This window comes from Canis lupus, chromosome 12 (genome assembly GCF_048164855.1).
Source record: "Canis lupus baileyi chromosome 12, mCanLup2.hap1, whole genome shotgun sequence".
Taxonomy (NCBI): Eukaryota; Metazoa; Chordata; class Mammalia; order Carnivora; family Canidae; genus Canis; species Canis lupus.
Genome location: NC_132849.1, coordinates 48,550,086 through 48,573,293, shown reverse-complemented (window position 1 = coordinate 48,573,293; position 23,208 = coordinate 48,550,086). Strand labels below are relative to the sequence as shown.

The 23,208-nt window shown below is 34.3% G+C and overlaps 1 long non-coding RNA gene across 4 annotated transcripts in view; it reads left to right on the top strand.

The window, feature by feature from the left end:
- The first annotated feature begins 1,378 nt into the window (after positions 1-1,378).
- Positions 1,379-23,208, top strand: part of LOC140600731 (uncharacterized) — a 71,349-nt gene continuing 49,519 nt past the window's right edge. For 2 of the 4 annotated variants that reach the window (XR_012003895.1, XR_012003892.1), the window contains exons 1-4: positions 1,379-1,896; positions 4,299-4,408; positions 14,861-15,104; positions 20,536-20,644. This is a non-coding gene — a long non-coding RNA (uncharacterized lncRNA). The remainder of the gene's footprint in view (positions 1,897-4,298; positions 4,409-14,860; positions 15,105-20,535; positions 20,645-23,208) is intronic. The other 2 variants (XR_012003894.1, XR_012003893.1) reach the window with 1 other exon arrangement.

Here is a 23,208-nt window from a genome sequence, read left to right as displayed (position 1 = left end):
GGGGAGTTTTCAATCTGCACTAGTTTGCACATTCCAAGGTCCTTTATCTTAAGTGTTCATATTTTTAAATCCTGGTGGAATATTATTTTATCTATTTTAACATCTTTATTTGTTTTCTTTTTTTTTTGAAACTGCTATAAATGGCCATTGTATTTTTATCATCTATGCTTATTAACTTTTCTTTTATATTTTCCATTACTTTATGGCTTTCTAGGACCTTGTAAATAAGTCCCTGGATCTGATCTTTCTGTTGACTAATTTAATTTGTAGCTTGTGATTTTGGAAAATGTATTTATATTTTTATATCCAATAAACCTATTTTCTTCTTCTTGATAATTGTGTATTGCTGTTCAATATCATCAATATATCCTCTCCTAGCTCTTTTAAGATATTTATAATGTTTGTTTTAAACATTGATCTCTATATTCCATTTATTCTAAATCACAGGATATACATTATTCTGTGTGCTGACATCTTATTTCAAAGGCTGTACTCAGGGGATCCTGGGTAGCTCAGTGGCTGAGCATCTGCCTTTGGCTAGGGTCCTAATCCTGGGATCCTGGGATTGGGTCCTGCATTGGGCTCCCTACAGGGAGCCTGCTTCTCCATCTGCCTTTATCTCTACCTCTCTCTCTGTGTCTCTTATGAATAAATAAATAAAATCTTTAAAAGAAAAATAAAGGCTGTACTCAAATAGCTTCTTTTGTTTCTCTTTAAGCTCGTTTACCTTAGCTAATCATGTTTACCAAGGGATAAAGGCTTTTGCTCCTTCCAGTGAATTTTAGTGTTGAATACCCTTGACATACCCATTTGCTGTGTCACTACCAGTCTTTCCTTCTCCTTGGAAACTCTAGAAGTTTTCTAAGAATTTCTTTCTCCTGATTGTAACTGCCTATATTTAGGGTTTAGAAGAAAGATGGAAATACTCAGCAGCTGCTGTTTCATAAAGATTTTTTATGCATTCCTCACTTAGCCAGACTTTTGCTTTGCCTTGTTGTTATCTTAGGAACAGAAAAATGCTTAGTATGGTTTCTAACAAGTGCCTGGTTTGGAATTTGGGCTCTTCTACATACTGGTTTAGGGACCTTGGACAAGTTTTTTGACTTCTCTGTGCTTCAGTATCCTTGTATGTAAAACAGGATAGCAATAGTCACTATTAAAATTGCTGTGATTCTTAAATAAGTATACATAAAGTTATTAGAGCAGTATCTGATACAAATTAGGGCTTACTAAATATTTTCTATCATTATACTTACGGGGCCCAGCATCTGTATATGTTCAATAAATATCTGTCATTGTATACTGGTTACACTTATCCACAGAGACAAATCTGAATCTGCACAAGTTACTATCAAGATGCACCTGCACTTCAAATATCCAGGATTTCTGTGTGCTTCCTGCCATGATTTGTGCCTTTAACCATCCTAGTGATCTAGAAATTTTTTTCTTTGGGACTGTTTAGGGAAGAATAGGAAATCAAATCTTGGTGGAATGGGAAAAAAAGAAAAGAAAAAAACATTTAAAATCTGTAATATTGTCTCCACTATTTCCATGCTTTAAGTTTTTGCCTCGTAGACAATATGTAAATCAATTTTGCTTGGGTATATATAGCCATTCACAGTTACAAAAATGATTCACATGTATTATCACATTTAATATTCCATAACTCTTCACAAAAGTTAAAAAAAGATTTACTGAACTTATATTAAAAAGGAAACAAATTATTGGAGAAGAAAATGAACTGAATTAATTCTTATGGTTTGAGTGTGGCAGGTGTAAAGTCAACCCAGATGTTCTGACTTCTAGTAGCACATCCTGCTCTCCTGTCTGCAGAGGGACCTGGAAGAAATAGCCAGAAACCTGGAGTTTCTCTGAGAGGCATATGTATGGTCAAATGTGAGTGGAAACTTAGATATTTATGGTTTTTATCCCATTCCATATACATAGACCTTGGGGTCAGGTGTATACAGCCTTTTCTATAAAGAAGAGTACTAGTATTATTTACCCTTAGCTGGGTGTATTTACTGCTGGATGATAAAGATTGTGATGGCCATTACAAAAGGAATCAGATTTGAGAGTCCTTTTCTGTAGTTCAAGCTCTGACCAAATATCAAACTGCTGTGAGTCACTAACCGTATGCTTTCTAATTGTTTGTAGTAATTTTTGGCATCTGATACCTACGTTTGTGCTGAGTTACTTATGTAATGAACATAGTTTCTTCAGCTCAACCATTCTGTTGTTATAACATGAATAACCCACTAGGTTTTGGTTTATTTTTTAAAGATTTTATTTGTTTATTTGAGAGAGAGAGCACAAGTGGACATAGGGGCAGAGGGAGAGGGAGAAACAGACTCTCTGCTGAGAAAGGAGCCTGATGTGGGGCTTGATCTCAGGACCCTGGGATCATGAGCCAAAAGCAGATGCTTAACTGAATGGAGCACCCCCTGTACTAGATTTTATACCCAGTTGACAGTAGAATGTGCTGTTTGTTTAGTGGAGAGGAGGTATATGAACATACACTGAACAAATATGCCATTAACCATCATTAAGAATGAACACCAATTCTTTGACCAGTTCTATGTGAGACATTATAGCAGAGACCAAAAGGGACTAGGACACATGAGGCCATTAACAAATATGTGTATGGTAAATTGATGTTTCTCAATGTATTTAGACATGCAAAAGGAAGTCAAATTCCAGCTCTTAGCCCTGATTACCTAGACAAAATTTGTCACATGTAAAAATCAACATACGTGTGTAGAATCAAGGCAAGATCAGGATAGGTGGATAATTGTAGCTGTCACGGTTTCTGCAAGAGATAGGATTTGAAGTATTTGAAAAATGCATGGAGGAGAGGGCAGTCATCCTAAGTGAAACAGAGAAATAAAAACAAGAAGAGCAGTTAGAGAAGGTGAAAAATGTGGGCATAATATCACCTATTATTATAATAAACACACTGTATAAAGCTCCATTAAATTTACAATAGTCACATAGTAACTGCCTAGAATCTGTAACTCATATGTCCTCTACTTTGATTTTTGAGCAAATAATTAAGCCTTTTCATGCTGATAAGATATGGCCACTTAATTTTTCTTTTTTTTCTTTCTATTTTTTTCTTGTCAAGATGTGTTTCATGGCTCAGAATGTCATTTGCTTAAATTTTTTTTAAAGGAAATGGTGATGATATAAGGCTCTCATCTTTATTGTTTATGACTTCAAAATTCTATATGGCTAAAAGACAGAATAAAATACTCCAAGCATTCATTAATGAATGAATAGGTAAATAAAATGTGATATGTACATAAACAGAATATTATGCAGACTTTAATTAAAGAGGAAGGAAATTCTGGCACATATAACAACATAGAACCTCTATGTTCTATGTATGCTACATTAAAAAAGTCACAAAAATATTGTATGAGTCTACATATATGAAGTACCTAGAAAGTAGTCAAATCCATAAAGATAGAGTTTTATTGGGGGGATATTTAAAGGTTCTAGAGATGAATAACAATAATGATTGCACAATAATGTAGATTGACTTAATGCCACAGAACTGTGCACTTAAAATGGTAAAAATGGTAAATTTTACATTACATATATTTATCACAATTTTTAAAAATAGAAAAAATGTAAAATCAGAATAGCGTTGACAGGGAAAAAAAGGCTAAGAGTTACTTTTAAAATTTCTTTTATTCCAGATGTTTATATTTATTTTAGAACTAATTCAATTTTTTTTAAATAGACTTTATTTCTTAGAGCAGTATTGAGTAGAAGGTACAGAGATTTCCCATATGCTCCCTACCTAGACACGTGCACAGCCTCTAGTCATTTCTTTTTTATATTTGAAAACTAAAAACCTAAATCTTTTTATAGCAAAATATCTACCCTATTGGGAAAAGATTTACTTTCTTTTTGTTCTCTGAATATTCTATTACATAAGTTAGATGGATTATTTTGTAAAATACTGGCATGAGTGTTACATAGCAACCAATATTCCTAGAGTCTAATATGTATTCTAGGGCCACTCTAAGTTTGCCATTATAAAAGAGGTTGTCACTTCTCTAGGGTCATGGCATCTCTCGTGGCCTCTGGAAAAGTAGAGTGGAAGACAGGGGAAAGTTTTCTGCTATAAGGAGACCTTGTGATTCATGGAGAGACTTCAGCTGGGTTGAGTAGCTGGCCAATATGGATCAGAGCTCTTCTAGCTAAAATATCTAAGTTAGATTAATCTTGAAGAGCAAACCAGAATGTGCCCATGACCTGGGTCAAACAAGGGTCTGCTTCAATTCTAACAGGGGCCTTCTTGAGCTTCATATTTACCTGGGATAAGAGATTGCTGGAAGATGGTTGCAGAAAATCAGATGGGCTCAAGAATCATCAGAGATTCAAGCACAAGGTAGAAAGTGTAAGTCTGGGAAGAAACAGTAACCTTTTGATTTGGGGGTCTCTGGCATATTGAGGTAAGAAGTTCCATTTCCTTGGAATTTCAGAAGGAGAGTCATGTACAGTAGCCTCAAGAACTGATGAAGAGTGAGATGATCATGACTATAAGGAGGGATTTTCTATTTTATTTAGTCATTATTAGACAGACATCGAAAAGATATCAGAGTTGGCTTCATTTGGCTTCTTTTAGACTCTTTAACACATACTTAAATCCTAATATCTCTTCCATTAATCTTGTTCCACTTCAACACATAGCTTATCTTAGTGATGGTTATTGGTTTGAAGTACAAGTTGCCTGCATCGGAGTTGAGTGATCTTAGGCTAGAGGTTTGTACATTGAGCCAGGTGAAGCCATAGAAGTTCTGATGGGTCTTAGCAACTGTTCAGGAAAGGGGAACCACTTGGGCTGGGGAGGATTGGCTCAGAGATCTCCATGAACATGTCAGCCAGAGCCCTCTGGTTGATTCTTTTGAATATTTTAAATTTAGGGGATTATTTCAACTGATGAAAGATATCTGGAACCAGGGCTGTTGTGGAATAATTTGTCAATTTTAGACCTTATCAATTCAATCATGCCATGTGACTAATATCTAATTTTTTATTTTAATTGATAAAACTGATTACTTTCTTTGGAAATACTTAGGAAATGTGTGTAGACACAATGTGTGGTTGCAGTCCGTACAGATGACTTGAATAAGCTGAGTGAAAGGCTGGTGGTAGCATTTTAACTTGGTTTGTCTTTTACTGAGGATGGAATAACAGAAAGGCGAGACAGAGGTACAGGTATATCCTCTCTTCAGGCTTATGTGGTAGCATGATCCCATAGCAGTTTACATTGAGAATTTATCCAGACTTTTTTTTTTCTTTCCTGAGTCCTGAATAAGGTTGGCTCAAGGCCTAGAAACTCGGCAATTTTTCATGTTCTGGCAACCTAGGAAGAGAAGGTATTTTGCAACTTAGCTCAGTTGTTTCTTAATGTTTGGAGAGAAATATGTCTCTTGTAGCTTCTTTTTTTTTTTTAATTTTGAGCTGAAAAGAAACACTTTCTCAATGTACAGAAATGCCTATTTCATATTTATACTAGATTTGCATTTGAGTCCAAAAGCAATACAATGATTTTGTTCCCTGATAATTCTTCAAGCTCAAAAATTAGTATGAGTCACACTCCCAATGGGATTACAATGAAAATTGGATTTGCAATAACTAGGGGGAAACACAATAAAACCTTCAGTGTAGAAAGACAAGATTTATGCTATTTACCTTTATTTTATGTCCTGGGGAATAATCATCTTTGACATTTGTAAACTACCCTTCTTCCAATAGTCCTTCAGGTCTTCCTCATACAAGAGCTGTTCTACCAATGTCATTTCTCTACTCAACAACATGCTATTATCCTGTGGTAGGAGGCCAAGGCCTTTAAATGGAAGAGAACAGAATGATGTGATTAAAGGAAAACTTGAAAAAAATCCTTTAGAGGAGGAAACTCTGGGACTGTGAGTTCTTATGCATATAAACTATCTCACCTGCCTGTATGGCTGGGTGGGACAGTGTGCCTTGCAGTGCAACTTCACTCCAGGGAAATTATTAAGTGTACCATTGGTAATTTCAAGGCTTTGGAAAGAGTCCTTTAAAGACCTACCTGGTTTAGGTAAACTTCAGTGTTGCTGTTAGGAGAACAACAAACTATGGTTCATAATAGGGCAAACATTTTTTAAAATCATAACCTTTTGAACATAAAATCAGACATGATAACTATTACTAGTAGTTCTATTCTGGGAGCAGCTTCCAAAATGATGAATACAAATAACAACAACCATTATTATAGCTTATTTGTGGCATCACACTGTCCTGGGAAACTACAGTTATGGAAATCAAGGGAATATTGCTTAATATTACTATTAATAAATTACATGCTAGAGCAGCAGTGGCAATAGCTCACCAAGTTGATATAACAGAATATATAAGTATGCAGATGATTCATATTCTATGGAATCCAATCTTATTTTTAAGTCATTTGTGATAAAAGATGTCCAATTATAATTTTGCTTTTTGCATTCTTTGAATTATACCAGCTTAACTATATGTTGGCCAGCTTATACTACTTCAACTGTATATATATATATATATATATATATATATCTCCAAAAAATAAAAAAGTTTCCTGTAAGTTTCTTTAGCTGTACAACCTGAATAGAATTATCTACTTCCAGGCACCAATTTTTCACTCTACAGCTCCTAAGATCCCAAAACTATTCTGTTTTGCCTGTGGTTTCACTATATAGAGAAAGAATCATTTTTCATCTTTCATTCAAATTCTCAAACTTTTGTAAGGACCGAAAGTCATATTCCTTTTTTTCTTTTGGAAAAAGCATTCTTTAAGGATATATTTTCTTCAACTTCTTCAAAATATAAGATGTGCCTGCTTTTATCTTCCACTTAAAATATCTAGTTAGTATCAGTCCAAATTTACAGAAACATTTGTTTTGTGGCTTAATAAGTAAACCCAAGTATCTTATATATTTGTCCTACTACAATGAGCACAAAAAAGTAAGTTAAAAAAAGAAATAAGCACATTTATAGCATTAATATTGATCAAGTTTGACTAATCTTAATACCTGAATTCAGAAAATAGTAACTTGAGCCAATTGCTCTTTAAATCTTTGAAGATGATTTTTAAAAATATTTTATTTATTTATTTATTCATGAGAGACACACAGAGAGAGGCAGAGACATAGGCAGAGGGAGAAGTAGGCTCCTCAGGGGGAGCCTGATATGTGACTTAATCCCAGGACCCCGGATCATGACCTGAGTCTAAGGCAGACACTCAACCACTGAGCCATCAGGTGTCCCTTTGAAGATGATTTTAAAATTAGTGTTAGTGTTTTTAAAATTCCGATTAATTTAGACAGGTCAAGATGGTGTTTATGGTCTTGTAGTGAGAAATTAACCTTAAGATAAAGAACCCATTTGCAAGTGATACTCCTCAGTGAAGAATGAATTGATGTATTCATTCCATTATTTGATGCAAAGGTAGCCAAACATGTTAGATTCTAGCTGTAAAATACCAATAATGTCAAAAGTTCAATAAAGATGAATAAGGCATTTTCTGCTCTTAATGCATTAATGACATAGAATATGAGATAAAAGTGTAAACATGTATTTACATGTTACATTCCAATATAACAATTTCCACAACTGGTCAACATGGAACAAGAGTAACTGAATTTATCCTCCAAATATTCAAAAGACAGATAAAATGTTGAAACAATGGTTTTCAAAGCACTGGACATAAACCTCACCATTTCAAATTCATATTGAATGTTAATGGTTTAAGAATAATCCCAATAAGGGGTGCCTGGGTGGAGCAGTTGGTTAAGCATCCAACTCTTGGACTCAGGTTGTGATGTCAGGGTCATGAGATTAAGCCCCACATCAGGCTCCATGCTCAGTGTGGAGTCTGCTAAAGATTCTTTCTCCTCTCCCTTTGTCTCTCCCACTCATGCTCACTCTCTAAATAAATAAGTATTTTTTTAAAAAATAATCTCAATAAAAAGCATACATTATCAGTTTGAACCAGAAAGCAAGACCCCCAAAAAATGCACTTTAAATATAATAACATAAATAAGTTGAAAATAAAAGGAAAGAAAAAGGTATAGCAATGCTGACATTAATGTAAATAAAGCTATAGTGCCTATATTAAGGTCCCATGAAGTTGGTTACAGAGAAAATATATATTATTAGGAAAACAGAAGCTTACTTCATAAAAAATAAATAAGCTTACTGCATAAAAAATGAATAAAAAGTTAATTCATCAAGAGGTCATCACAATCCCAAACATTTACATTCCAAATAACAGAATTTCAGAATACACATGCAAACTTGATATAAGTGAAAAAGAAATAGACAAGTAACAATTATATTCAGATACTTCAATATTCCTACCTCAATAGTAGATAGAGGAAGTACAAAGAAAATCACACACAATTGTGTTAGTTTAGATTCTTTAGAGAAACAGAACCAGTAGAATATCTATGAAGAGATATATAGAAAGAGACTTAATGAAGGGTTGGCTCATGATTTTGGAGGCTGACAAGTCCCGTGATCTACCATCTTCAAGATGGAAGCCTAGAAAAGTTGGTGGAGTAGTTTTAGTCCAACCCAAAGGCCTGAGAACCAGGGAACTAATGGTATAAGCTCTAGTTTGAGTCCAAAGGTCCAAGAACTACAAATGCTGGTGTCCAAGGGTAGAATTAGGTGCTCAAGCAGGGAGCAAATTTGTCCCTCCTCCACATTTTTTTTTTCTATTCAAACCTTTGACGGATTGGGTGATGCTCACCTATATTGGTGAAGGTGATCTTTCCTCAGTCTACTGATTTAAATATTAACCTCTTCTAGAAATATCCTCACAGACACACCCTGAAATAATGTTTTATAAGCTTTCTGGGCATCATTTTAGCCCAATCAAGTTGATGCATAAAATTAACTATCACAAGTGAACCAACCTGAAATTTTGATATCAATAGAACACTTCACCTGACAATAGGAAAATACACATTTTTTTTTCAAGTGCACATGGGACATTTACCAGGAAAAAACACATTAGGACTTGAAATAGATCTCTAATTTTTTTTAAAATATGATCTTTGACTACAAAGGAACTAAATTAGAAATAAAAAATAGGCATCTCTGGAAAGTTTCCAAATATTTGGAAACTGAATACCGTGCTTCTGTATAACCCATGTCAAAAAAGAAGCAAAAGAGAAATTAAAATTTTGTCCTGGATACAAATGAAAACACAATATATCAAAATTCATTGGATAAAGCTAAAACAATACCTAGAGGGAAACATCACGTTAATGCCTATATTGGAAACAACAATTATATAAGACCAATGACCTCAAGTCACCTTAAGAAACTAGAAAATGAAGAGCAAATTAAGTACAAAATAAGTAAAAGAAAAGAAACAATAACTATAAGAGCATAAATAAGTATAGTAGAAAGCAGGAAAAAATAGAGAAAAAGACTTTAAAACCAAATTATCTTTTTTGGTTTTTGAAAAGATTTTAAGAAGTTGACAAATCTCTAACCTGACTAATCAGAAAAATGAATGAAAGATACAAAACTGTTAGTGTTGGAATGGACAAAGGTGACATTGGTATACATTCTACACATATTAAAATGTTAATATTTTGAACAACTCTATGCTGATCTCTACAACTTAGAAGAAATGGACAAGTTCTTTGAAGATTCAAACTAGAAAACCTAATTTAAAAAGAAATGTGGTAGCATTATACCACAGTAGTGTGATTTCTAGTGAAAAATCTTCCCACATCAAAAATTCTATACCCAGATGGATTCATTGGTGAAATCTACTTATGAAAAAACTAGACAAAGATATTACAATAAAATAAACCTTCAGGCTGTAGCAAAATTTTTCTAGATATGATTCTTGAGGCAAGGGAAATCAAAGCAAAAGCAAACTATTGGGACTACATCAAAATAAAAAGCTTCTACACGATTAATGAAATAACAAAACTAAAAGGCAAACTACTGAATAAGAGGAGATATTTGCAAATGACATATCCAATAAATGGTCAGTATCCAAAATATATAAAGAACTGATACAACTCAACATCCCCCCAAAAAAAACATAAAAAAAAAACAAAACAAATAATCCAATCTAAAAATAGGCAGAAGACATGACCAGACATTTCTCTAAAGAAGACATTCAGTTGCCCAACAGACTCATGAAAAGATGCTCAACAATAATTTATCATCAGGGAACTGCAAATCAAAACAACAATGAGATATCATCTCACATCTGTCAGAATAGTTAACATCAACAATACAAGAAACAACAGGTGTTGGCGAGAATATGGAGAATAGGGATCCCTCTTTAACTGTTGGTGGGAATGTAAACTGGTGCCGCCACTCTGGAAAACAGTATGGAGGTTCCTCAAAAAGTTAAAAATAGAACTACCCCAAGATCCAACAATTGCACTACTAGGTATTTACCTAAAGAATAAAAAAAAAAAAAGTAACTCAAAGGGATACATGCACCTCTATGTTTATATTAGCATTTTATACAATAGTCAAGTTATTGAAACAGCCCAAGTGTCCATCGATAGATAAATGGATAAAGAAGATGTAGTGTATATACACACACACATATATAAAATGGAATATATTATTCAGTCATAAAAAGAATGAAACCTTGCCATTTGCAACAACATGGATAGAGCTACAGAGTATAATGTTAAGCAAATAAATCAGATAAAGACAAATACCATATGATTTAACTTATATGTAGAACTGAAAAACAAAACAAATAGTCAAAGGAAAAATAGAGAGACAAACCAAGAAACAGACACTTAACTATAGAGAACACATTGATGGTTATCAGAGGGGAGGTTGGTGGAGAGATGGGTGAAATAGGTGATGGGGATTAAAGAGCATACTTATCATAATGAAAAAATAAAATAATAAAAAAGAAATATAAGAAACCTTCAATATTCTTTATGATATAGATGCAGATATCCTAAACAAAAATTTAGCATACTGGATTCAACAATATATAAAGTGAATAATACATTATGATCAAATGGGTCATTCAACTGTCTGAATAGGTAAATATCATATCGACTTTTAATATCCTTTGTCTATAAGATTATACTTTTCCTGATATAAGGCTTGTAAACAACATCATTTTTTTAAAAAGTCATCCATTGCAATTCCCACTACCAGAGGAACACCTTGAAGTATTAAACATCCAAGGCTTTTCTGCACTTTCAAGTCTATGGAAAACAATTGTCATGGTGTCTTTCTTTCCATGTCAGTGTTACTTCAGCCTTCCTGGAGTTGATTCGGTTCTTAGGAAATTTTCTTTTGTTGGAAATAGTCTTTCCAGGGCCACCTCTAAGGCATGAGTGTTCTGTTAATGACATAACCCCATTCTTCTGTTGAGTGTATCCCAGGTTCATCATCTGTAATTCTATTTTAGGATATGCAAGCTATTATATTTTAAACATTCAGTACTTCCAAAAACTGACTCTGAACATCTTAACCTAACACATGTGACATTTATTAAAACTGCTGAGACTTTTAGTCTTGAATGTTCTTGAAAGTGCTTCAGATTAATGTCCTGGGCTTCCCATCTTGTTACACCATGCATTCTCAAAGGCTGTAAACTGGGATTTTATTTCCAGATACCTGAAGTTTTGTAAAATACAACTTTCTTTTATCTCTGCCACATTTGTCTCCAGTTTGTCTCAGTGCTTCATTGTGATCTTTTTCTCCAAGATATCCTATTTCTGGATCATCACCTGTCCTCACCATTACACTATCCTGAAATATTGTTTGTTTTCCTTATTTCTCTCTGGTTCATCACCTGTAATAACACAATTACAACCAACATAAATAAGATATTCCTGTGAGTCAGAGGCACTCAGAAATGTTCTGTTCCTCCTTTTCTTTCACTATAAGTCTAGTTCTTCCAGAAGCTAATTACAGGAAAAAGAAGGGCATAAAGTTGGGATTCCTGTACTTTAGGGGTTCTAATTTCTTGTAGTCTATAAGTAATCATTTTGTGATCATCATCCATTGTGTTCCAAAAGGAAATAAGCAGAGTTGGTAAATTCAAACATCCGCATATACACACTCACACACATTAATCATATGCAATACAATGGAAAGCCAAGTATATAAAGGAAAGGTCATAATATCTCATTCAACTGTTGTAGTAAATGCCAAATCCAATTTGTAGATACCCTGTTGAATCTGAACCCAACCAAATGTGGCCATTTTGGAATTATGCCTCATAGAATACACCTACTGTTATTTGGAAAGAGGTAAATCTTCTATTTTTCATAACTTTATATATTTTCTTAAATGTTTTCTTCAGCTAAGAAATTTAATTGCTATCAGGGGAGGTGGAAGTTTTCTTTATTTTTTTTTTAACTGCAGTGCTAAACAACTAGACACTGACAGGGTGACTCATTAGCTGAATCCATTAATCTCAGCTGAATAGAAAGATCCAGATGGAATTGAGAAGAAACAGGCCATTCCTTTCCAAGAGTTAGCATAAGGACTATTCAGCTCAGGGTGGCAGATTTTATATTTAGTTTTGGCTAAGGAAGTATAGGTCACATTTTATGTTTCTTTTGAGGATTACTAAAGAAATGAACACTGCAGACATCGTTCTCTTTTTTCTTAATTCCTAAGAATGTAAGAACAATGAAAATCTTAAAATCTGCAAAAAAAAAAAAAACACCAAACAAATATTTTCAAATTATTTATAGTATAAAACTGTCAATAATTTGTAGTGAACTTGGATATAGCACATGTATGCACAAACACACTTTTTTTCTATGAAATATTTATATTTATATATTCATAGGGAATATAAAATATTCCCAAACAAAATTCTCACAATAAAATTCTGTGAGCTTTCTTTAAGAGCATTGAATCTCCCTTACTTAAGACTGGTACTATTTTCTCTTTCCTTGAGAAACAGGGAGTTTGGGTAGGTTTAGTGTAAACAACACAGAGTTGGATTTGATACAATTTGTTTGAAAGTTTGAATGGTTGGTTTAATTCAGAATTGTTTGGAAAATTCACTTAATCTCTTTGAAATGTAGATCCCTTGTCTATAATAATAATATCTGATTCAGTGTTATGAGGATTATATTAGATCATGTCTATAAGCTGCTAGCTCTTGCCTGGCCCATGTGGTACATATCCAAAGATACCTGGCCCTTTGTTTATTTTTCCATAACTGATGGAAGAGAGCATGAAGCCAAAATACAAACGTTAAATGAAGACAATGAGTTTCTGAGAAGCAAGATCTTTGATGATATAATAAACCAGTTTTATAATAAAGGAAAGAGTTATTATAAAAGAGAATTGACCATTGTGTTGGGAAACTGAAATGGCTGACAGTAAGGGAACCCATGAGCTACATAAGTCCTCAGACAGGAAGGAAATAGGAACCTGGATTTTCTTAGTAAAGATGGTGGAGAGCTCAAGGATCCCATTTGTATGTTCCTCCAAATCTTCGGTGTTTTGAGAAAGCCAGAGGAAAGTCATCCTACTCTCCACCCTTCTGTTTTTTTCTGCATTTGTCCCTTAAGTTCTCAGGCGATTCTTTAGATAGTGTCCCAGACATGGTTGGTGGTGGGCAATGGATGAATGTTCATAGGACCATTTTGACTAATAGACAACTTCATGCTCATTCAGACCAGTAACATATTCAGCAACCCTTAAGTTCAGGCTAATGGAAGAAGTCTGAGTTGCATAGAGAGTGGACAGTACCATCATAGAGGAAATAGTCAAAATCCACTTAAAATAAATACACATAAAATATACATGAAGCCATGTGTTTCCTCTATGCAGTTCCAAGACCACTGAAGTATTCTAATATCACAAACTATCCACCAGCTTCTCCTTCATATACATAGTTGCCATGATCCTCAAAAATGTATCTTGATTGAGCATGGAACCTCTTTAAAGCACCATTATAGGTTCTTAGAGGCAGTGAGAATAGAGAAGCCTTAATGGCTATTCAAAATATCTGGAAGAATAGGTTTCACAACATAATTCATTCTTAGTTCTGTCCCATGCCTAGAAGAATGTTATATATACATCATAGATGTTCAGTAATATTTGTAATTTAATGGAATAGCTTCTTTATATTATTTACTGCCATATAAATGTTTTACTGTTTTTTCATCAAATAATTTTTACATCATAAAGTTTAAGACAAAGCACTGGTTCCTTAGTTTCTTATAGTTGAATGCATATAAGATGCTCAATAAAACCTCTTTGTTTGGCTCTGAGTGAATATTGGAGAACATCATTGTGGAAATGTCTATTGCTAATACTAACAAACAAGGATATTAGTTTCCATGAGAACTGGTTCTAGAAATCTTGGACCTTCGTTTGTCCCTCTTCCACAGATAAAGTTATTCTTGATGTATTTTCTTAAGTGACAAACATTTTCCTTGGAAAATAAATTCTTACAGAAGCCAGGCCCCAAATGGCTTGCTTATCTCATAGGACTATTTATCTTTCAAAGGTTATAGGACAGGAATCATGAAAACATAAAATGACCAGCTCTATCAATGATTTATAATTTGATTAAATGATTCATAAGCACTGGAGATGAATGAGAAAAGTTGTCTTTCTAGGATAAAGTTTTTTAATACCTGAGTTGATGAGCAAAGAGATGAATTCCACATACTAAGAGAAGAAGGAGTGAAGCAAGACTTGGAAGCAGAGATGTACATGCATATTAATGGAGTAGTAAGAACTTCTGGCCATAACTATAGAAGCAACACCAGAATGATTTATAATCCTGATGGAATTCCCAGTCATTTCAGCCTTTAAATTCCTCATTCTCCTCTTCTTTTTCTTTCAGACCTTGTTCAGTTTATACCTTCTCCAGAATGACTTTGGATATAGGGACATAAGTCTGCTTCCAAGTGACAATCCATGTAATTTTCATTGACCAGCTACTATGAGCTAGACATTGGGCATGCAAAATAAGAGAAAATGCCCAATTAAAGGAACTCGCAGTGTGTTAGGGGAAGGGAAGTAAAGTGTCTTCAACATATTATGTAAAGCATGAAAAAGATTGGTTTACACTCAGAAAACAAAGGAAGGTGAGTATATATGTATTTAGGGGGAGGGGAGAGGAAAGCAGTCCTTAGATCCAACATGAGCTTGTTTTTTTTTTTTATTTTTATTTTTTTAATTTTTTTTCCACCATGAGTTTGGTAAAAAGGTTTTGAGTGTAAAGATTAGTACAAGTATTAGCCAGGCAAAAACAGGAAAGAGGGGTATTCCAAGCAGGGTAAGCTTGTGTATAGACAATCAAAGAAAACTCAGAGTGTGAAGTGGATGCCTTTCCTTCACCTTAACTTTTCAAATTAAATGTTGGGTATTTATATATAAATATAAATATATGTAAGTATAATATATAAATATAAATATGTAGCTTATAAATATAAATAATATATACATATATATGAATATATTCATATTTATTAAAAATATAGGTAAGGTATAAAGGATAACAATACAATGAGTACTTTTGCATCCTCTGCTCCATTTAAAAATGATTGTGACTCTTGAAGCCCGTGGTATACTCCTTCCCATTTCATTGCTTTCTATCCTACTCAGGTAATACTGTCCTTTTTTGCACTTACCAGATTCTTTATTTTCTTTATTCTTCTTTCTTTTTCTTCTTTTAACCGTATATTTCTGACTCTAAATAATTATTGTTTAGCTTTCCATGTGTTTGAAAATTTATATAAATGGATCATGCTATGTATATTCTCTGCCTTTCTTCAGTTTGCGATTTATCCATTTGTCATATTATATTAATACATCATAATTATAGTTACCCATTTTAATATCTTATTAACATCATGTCCACATCATGTCCATTAACATTATAGTATTTTATTTCTTGGTGCACATATAGGACAGTTTTTTCTATGGAGCATATGGAGGAGTAGAATTTTGGTGTGAGGGTATGTACATGTCCAAGTGTACTGAACTGGGTAATCCCAAACTGTTTTCTAAATTGGTCATATCAATTTTCATTCCTACCAGTAGTATGTGAAAAGATCTGCTGGTAGCAAATTCACACTTTCTGTTTGTCAAAAACTATATTTATTTATTACACCTCATTCTTGAAAGATACATTCACTGTGAACACAACTCTACATTGACAGTTATTGCTATTAGACGATGAATATTTTATTACACCATATTCCAGTTTTCATTGTTGCAGCTCAGAAAGCAGTTGCCATTCCAATAATTGTTCCTCGGTAAGTAATATTTATTTTTACTATGGCTATTTCTAGAGTTATCTCCTTGTTTCTGATACTTAATAGTTAGCTAAAATGTAAAATAGGTGTGTGGTTTTCCTGAAGCTATTGATTTATAGCTGTTAATAGTTCTAGAAAAATTTTATTAATTATCTCCCAAAATATGAAACCTATTCATTTCTTATCTATTCTCAGTCCAGAATCAGATTGTATTTATTAAAGATATTCTCACTTTGTCTCATAAATTCTTTCTCATATTTCCCAACTTTCTAAGCTACCTTCTAGACTAATTCATCAGTTACTTCTTCAATCATGTCTACTTACCTTTAAACCTTCCATTACAGAATTTTCAAAACTTCTAACACTATGCTTTCTATTTCCACAAGACATATTTGGCTTTTTTCCAAATAAGTCTGGTATTTTATATTTTCTTACATTTAAAGTTTCCCTTTTAATATATTAACATAGTTATTTTATATTCAGTGTCTCTTAATTCCACAACTGAAGTGTTTGGACATCTTATTCTATGATCTGTTGTTTCTGTCTACTCTTGTTCAAGAAGCCTTCTTATCTTGTGTGTTTAAGTAACTTTTGCCTATGATGTCATAACCTAAAAACTATCTTTTTAATTATTTGAGACTATTGTTTAAGGAAAGTTCTGAGTTTTGTTTGTGTTTGCTTTTGTGAGTGCCTGAATATTATCATATTGAAATTTTTCATTATCTAGTATGTTGTACTACGAAAATAAGTCTTGAAAATGACAAAGTTCATAGCAAGATGAGTGAAAGAGCAAACATGATAGAAGGGGCATGGTATGCTGAAAATTTGGTATATAATCCTGTAAGCAATCAAAGGCCAGTGAAGGTCTGCAAAGAAAGAAATGAGTGGTACAGTTATTTGTTATATTTTAGGTAAATTTTTTGGGTGGTGGAGTGGATTTAAGATAGTCCAAAGTTTCAGGCAAGACTGATTAGTTGCCTCTTTACTGCAGTATTTTAGGCAGGAATTGATGAAATCAACTAGAGCAGCAGAGTAAAACAGAAGGGAGAGAATAGATTTGGGAAATGCCAGTATGTGAAATCAACAATATTTGGTAATAGATTGAAGGATAATGATATGGGAAGAGGATAGATTGAAGTTTTGATGACTTTCACATCCCTGATTTGAGTAAATGGTTATATGTTGTAGCCATTCACAGAAATTAGTAATACAGAGAAGGTTTTGCTCCATAGGTGGAATTTCTACATAGGTTCATTTTAGCTTTTGAAGCAGGTCTGGGACATTGAAATTCTGTGACCAATAGGCATTGTTGATCTATTTTTTCACAAGTATTTATTAAGCATCAATATCAGCCTGGGTGTTATTTTACTCCAAGTCTGATATGCTCAAGATACTGGTCAAGGATAGAAGTACAGATTTGGAAGTTATTAATTTCAACATCATAGGTAAAACCAAGGATCACTTGAGGTTGACTACTGAACATTTCTTGTGAGAGAGATGAGCAGTACTCATATGGCAGAATTTGGGGGATGCTGAGGTCTTGATGGTTGATGGAGCAGGAATCTAGAAAAGAAAAGGTAGTAGAGTAGTGAATGCAGATAGAAAGATATGAATAAAACTATAGAAGCCAAGGAGGTACAGATAATAACAAAAGACTAAAAAAATAAACAACAGATATAAATCATAAAATTATATTAGATTTACCAGAGAAATCTAATAAGTAATGAAATACATTCTTTGCTGAGAGGAAGTTCACTGAGGACATTAGTTAGAGCAGTTTCAATGGAATGGTCTGGCCAAAAACATTTAGGGTAGATTTAAAAGTAGGTATAACAGAAGAGATGGCTTTAACTGGAAATTCAGATTAAAATTCAAAGGCGAAAGAAAAAGTCGGTTTAAAAATGATCTGGGAAAGATTTTTTTTTCAGAGAATGTAAGAGTTTTGAATATATTTCCAAATGTGGGTAGAAAGATAATCAAACTTGGACTGGTTGAAGATAAAGGAAAGATAAAGTAAAAATTATGGGTAATATTCAAGATCTGAAGAGATGGGGACAAGAACACAGGTGAAGTAAGAAAAAGAATACCTGTCATCTGAGAAGCAGATGACACTTACAAAAGGAAGGGTAGAAAGTTGAGGAATTTTACACCTGGTCAGATCTACATAATTCACCTATATTTAAATGAAAACCCAATCTCTTTCCACCTTCATAACTACTACTGAGAAAATAGCTAACCCATCTGAGTATACACAATATGCCAAGACAGTTCTAAGCAAGTGCATTCATTATCTCATTTAATCCTTACACTCCCTCTTTGTGATAGCAGCTCCCCTCTTCCTCCTTTTCTCCTCCTTCACATGATGGAATAACTGAGGCATAGAAATTTTAAATAAATTGCCCAGTATCAAAATAAGATGAACCATCAGAATTTGACCTGAAACAATTTTTTTATAATAAATTTATTTTTATTGGTGTTCAATTTGCCAACATACAGAATAACACCCAGTGATCATCCGGTCAAGTGCCCCCCTCAGTGCCCATCACCCATTCACCCCCACCCCCCGCCCTCCTCCCCTTTCACCACCCCTAGTTCGTTTCCCAGAGTTAGGAGTCTTTATGTTCTGTCTCCCTTTCTGATATTTCCCACACATTTCTTCTCCCTTCCCTTATATTCCCTTTCACTATTATTTATATTCCCCAAATGAATGAGAACATATAATGTTTGTTCTTCTCCGATGGACTTACTTCACTCAGTATAATACCCTCCAGTTCCATCCACGTTGAAGCAAATGGTGGGTATTTGTCGTTTCTAATGACTAATATTCCATTTTATACATAAACCACATCTTCTTTATCCATTCATCTTTCGATGGACACCAAGACTCCTTCCACAGTTTGGTTATTGTGGCCATTGCTGCTAGAAACATCGGGGTGTAGGTGTCCCGGTGTTTCATTGCATCTGCATCTTTGGGGTAAATCCCCAGCAGTGCAATTGCTGGGTTGTAGGGCAGGTCTATTTTTAACTCTTTGAGGAACCTCCACACAGTTTTCCAGAGTGGCTGCACCAGTTCACATTCCCACCAACAGTGTAAGAGGGTTCCCTTTTCTCCGCATCCTCTCCAACATTTGTGGTTTCCTGCCTTGTTAATTTTCTCCATTCTCACTGGTGTGAGGTGGTATCTCATTGTGGTTTTGATTTGTATTTCCCTGATGGCAAGTGATGCAGAGCATTTTCTCATGTGCATGTTGGCCATGTCTATGTCTTCCTTGAAACAATTTATTACAGAGCCAATCTTTCCTAATCTGATAATTTACATATATTATCTTATTTAAATCTCAACCCTACAACCCTAGAGGGCATTTATTGTGTCTTCAAACTATTGTTTACCTCCTGCCTCAAGTATGACTCAGAGAAAATACAATTTTGTGTACTCCAGAGTTTAGGGATTTTCTGGATTTTAGGAAAGATGGCAAATCATGACTGCTGGAAATGGACGTGGCTGCAGGCTTTCCCCATTACTTAAGAATTCAGCCCTCTGGGGGCCAAAAGGAATGTTATAATTCTGGAGAAAATGTGCTTGAAGAGAGTAGGAGAAAGGATTTGGAGGAGGATACTGTGAAGAAGAAAGCAATACAGTTGGGGAAGAGGGGGACGTGCAGCCCAAATAAAAAGTACCAGATGACAAATCCTAGTAATTTTATGAAAACACAATTTTTCCAGAATGAATAATAAATTGTATGTTTCTCCTCCCACATGCAGATGGTATAAATGTTTTAATTACTGAGAAGGTGATGTAGCAATATTAAAGATAATGTTTGAATTAATAAATTACCTGTCATTTCATCATCCCAGTAAAGCAATTACTTTCATTTTTTAATGTGTATTATAGTCTATATTAAAGAAACATTTCATTGTCTGCTTCTATTAAAACAGGGATATAAGCATTTTGATGTGGCAAAATAGTATGATTTTAACGAGTCTATCATATCCCATCAAGTAAATGTAATTTAAATATTAGGTGTTTTGGCTATTCTTCTATTTTTAAACTATTATAAGTTACTCTTCAACAGACCTGTTGATTTATAAAACAATTTGCTTCTGTTGAATGATTTCTTTAAGATAAATTCTCATTAAAACAGTGATTAGGTTAGAGGGAATAAATACCTTTATGGTTTTGTTATAGACTAGGCATTAATGTTTAATTTTTATTCAGTATATTTTAAGTATTTTTCCTATTTTATTTTCTCTAACACAGATACTACATGTTCCTCACACCATTTCCAAGAAATGGCATTTCAAAGGCAAATGTGTTGTTGTCACAAAGAACTTGAGACTGAGCAGATACAAAGAAGAATCCAGAGAAGGTAGCACCTTTTAAAATGTCTCTATTCTTGCTCCCACCACATTGTGTTCCTCTACTTATCGTTTCCCCTTCCCAACACACTGTTCCAGTATCCTGCACACTCTTGGGTATGAGGGTGATTGCAGAGACTCAAAGTCAGCTCTGAGGATGTGAAAAAGACCAACTGGACAAAGTATATGTCACTGGCTGACTGAAGGAATGGACGCATGGGGCATAACCTTTTGTTCTTTGAATTTTCTTTGTTGAAGCTATAATTTACCTAGGGGATTTTTTATTTTTATTTATATTATATTATATTATATTATATTATATTATATTATATTATATTATATTATATTATGTTATATTATATTTTTAAACTTTATTTTATTTGAGAGACAGAAAGAGAAAGAGGGAAAAAGAAGAGGGAGAGGGAGAAACAGGCTTCCCGCGGAGCAGGGAGCCCAACAGGGATCCCAGCACCCCAGGATCATGACCTGAGCTGAAAGTAGGTGCTTAACTAACTGAGCCATCTAGGCACCCCTACCTACAGGATTTTGTCACTTATTCTATCATTCTCATGTTCTCCTTTGAAATTCTTCCTTTTGAATTTAAACACAAATTAGGCAGTTTATGCAGTAGGGACTGTATTATCAATCTGTTTTCTCTTGTCCCTTATTTTCCGTACTTAGTCTCTTTACTAGTTGGCTGAGTGAATTTAAATAATTCAGTGAAAGAGTGAGAAAAGGCCCTCAAATATGATGGTGACACAAGTTGAAAAGAACCATGTCTTGCATGGCAAAAGCAAAGGGACTGAGATGAGTGGGGATATGCTTCTATTGTGTTAAGTTGCAGTTTCTGCAGCTGAGTCTTCACTCTCCTAGTACACTTTATACAATGAGAATAAATCCGTAGGTCTTTGCTAAATACCATGTGATGCTCATCACTATACTAGATAGTTGAATGAAATCTGTAAGGAACTTTCTGCGATTGAGGCTTTAACTTTGTTACTTGAGTGCAGAGGGCGTAGGATTGTAAGCTTCTGAGCCTAATGAGGTTGTCATTTATTTCCAAACTACCTGAAGAATCTGGGCTATCGTGCTCTGAATATAAGCTGTAATTCCTTCTTAGATATAAAGCCTTGGCAGCCTTACCTTCTAGAAACAAGTCTCATTCTAGGAGGTTTTCTGGGTTTTTATGTTTTTGTTTGTTTTTTGTTTTTAAATATCAGTACTCTTCCACCCTGGCCAAAGTGATTAGGCGCTGAGATTGTGGACATGGCCTCCAGATCATTAAACTACTAGTTTTGCAACATAAATAATCTGAATTCAATATATCTAATACCACAAGAGATAAATCACTGTGAAATCCCCTGCGTATGGTTGTTCAGATGCGACTCTGGGGGCAAGACACCTCACATGGAAAGATATCTGCCTGAGGTGATTAGGCTGGAATTTAATTTTACTTATATGTGTGAACACTTTTAATAAGGCTCTGGAGGTATTATGAAGTTTGCAGAATCTTTATATTTGAAAAATGTTTTATTTTGCTTGATAACACGTAGAAAAGCCCTTATTGTGATTAGCATTTGAATAGGAGGATCATGTTAATACTCTTGTTATTAATATGACAGATTTTATTTTCCCAAAGGTGACAACTGAACCCAGTTCTCAGATCAGTTAATCCATGTATTTATGTGAATTGAACTTTTCTACCTTGTAATTTGGTTCTGGAGTACATTGGATTTCCTCCTGCCCTGTGGGGTTCATGCATCAATTTAAATACCTAAGTTATTGGCCTACTTTTTTTTTGCTAAATATGAAAACAGGGTTTTTTTTTTTTCCCTCTCAGTTTTGATGTTTGTCTACATGTTTTATGCTGTTAACAGTTTGTATTGTCATTTGTGGGATCTTGAACTTCTGTGAAGTTGCATCTGCTTCTGAGACACATGTTTCACTTGGGTCCCCATCCACTTTAAAGGCATTTGTAATGAGTGATGGTACTTGAGCACGTGCTGATGTCTTTTACATGGAAGTGGGAAGTAGAGGCATGGGGAGAAGGAAGAGAAAATGATTTTTTTTTTTTTACATACTCTTCTTTTTACTTCTCTGTATCGTTGGACCTCTCAAGTTCCCTCTCTGTAAACTTTTCACTGTTTCTTCTCCTTGCTAGGAGTTATTGTTTTCATGGTCCTCAGCTTCCTTCTTGCACTAATCCATGCTATGCTACTTCTATCAATTCCAGAGCAGTTCGTGATGTCAAGTCTGTGGTTCCTGAGTCTGCATTTTGTTTTACTGCTCAGTGCATTTGACTCTTAGAGAAACCACCTTCCCTTGTAATATGTGACTACAAACTTCATTTAGAAGCCACATGCATCCACATTTGAGTACAGCAAGACCATATAAACTTGACTGCAAGTTTATGTCAGAATACAGGGCTGGACAGAAATTCAGATTCTGAAAAATTCCAAGATCTCTCTCTCATTGCCAACCACTTTGTGCCTTGGCCATTTATCTAGGCCAGCTCCCACTTGAGTCCAACACACTTAACTAGCATCTCCTCTCCAGTAAGCTTCCAAGAGCCACA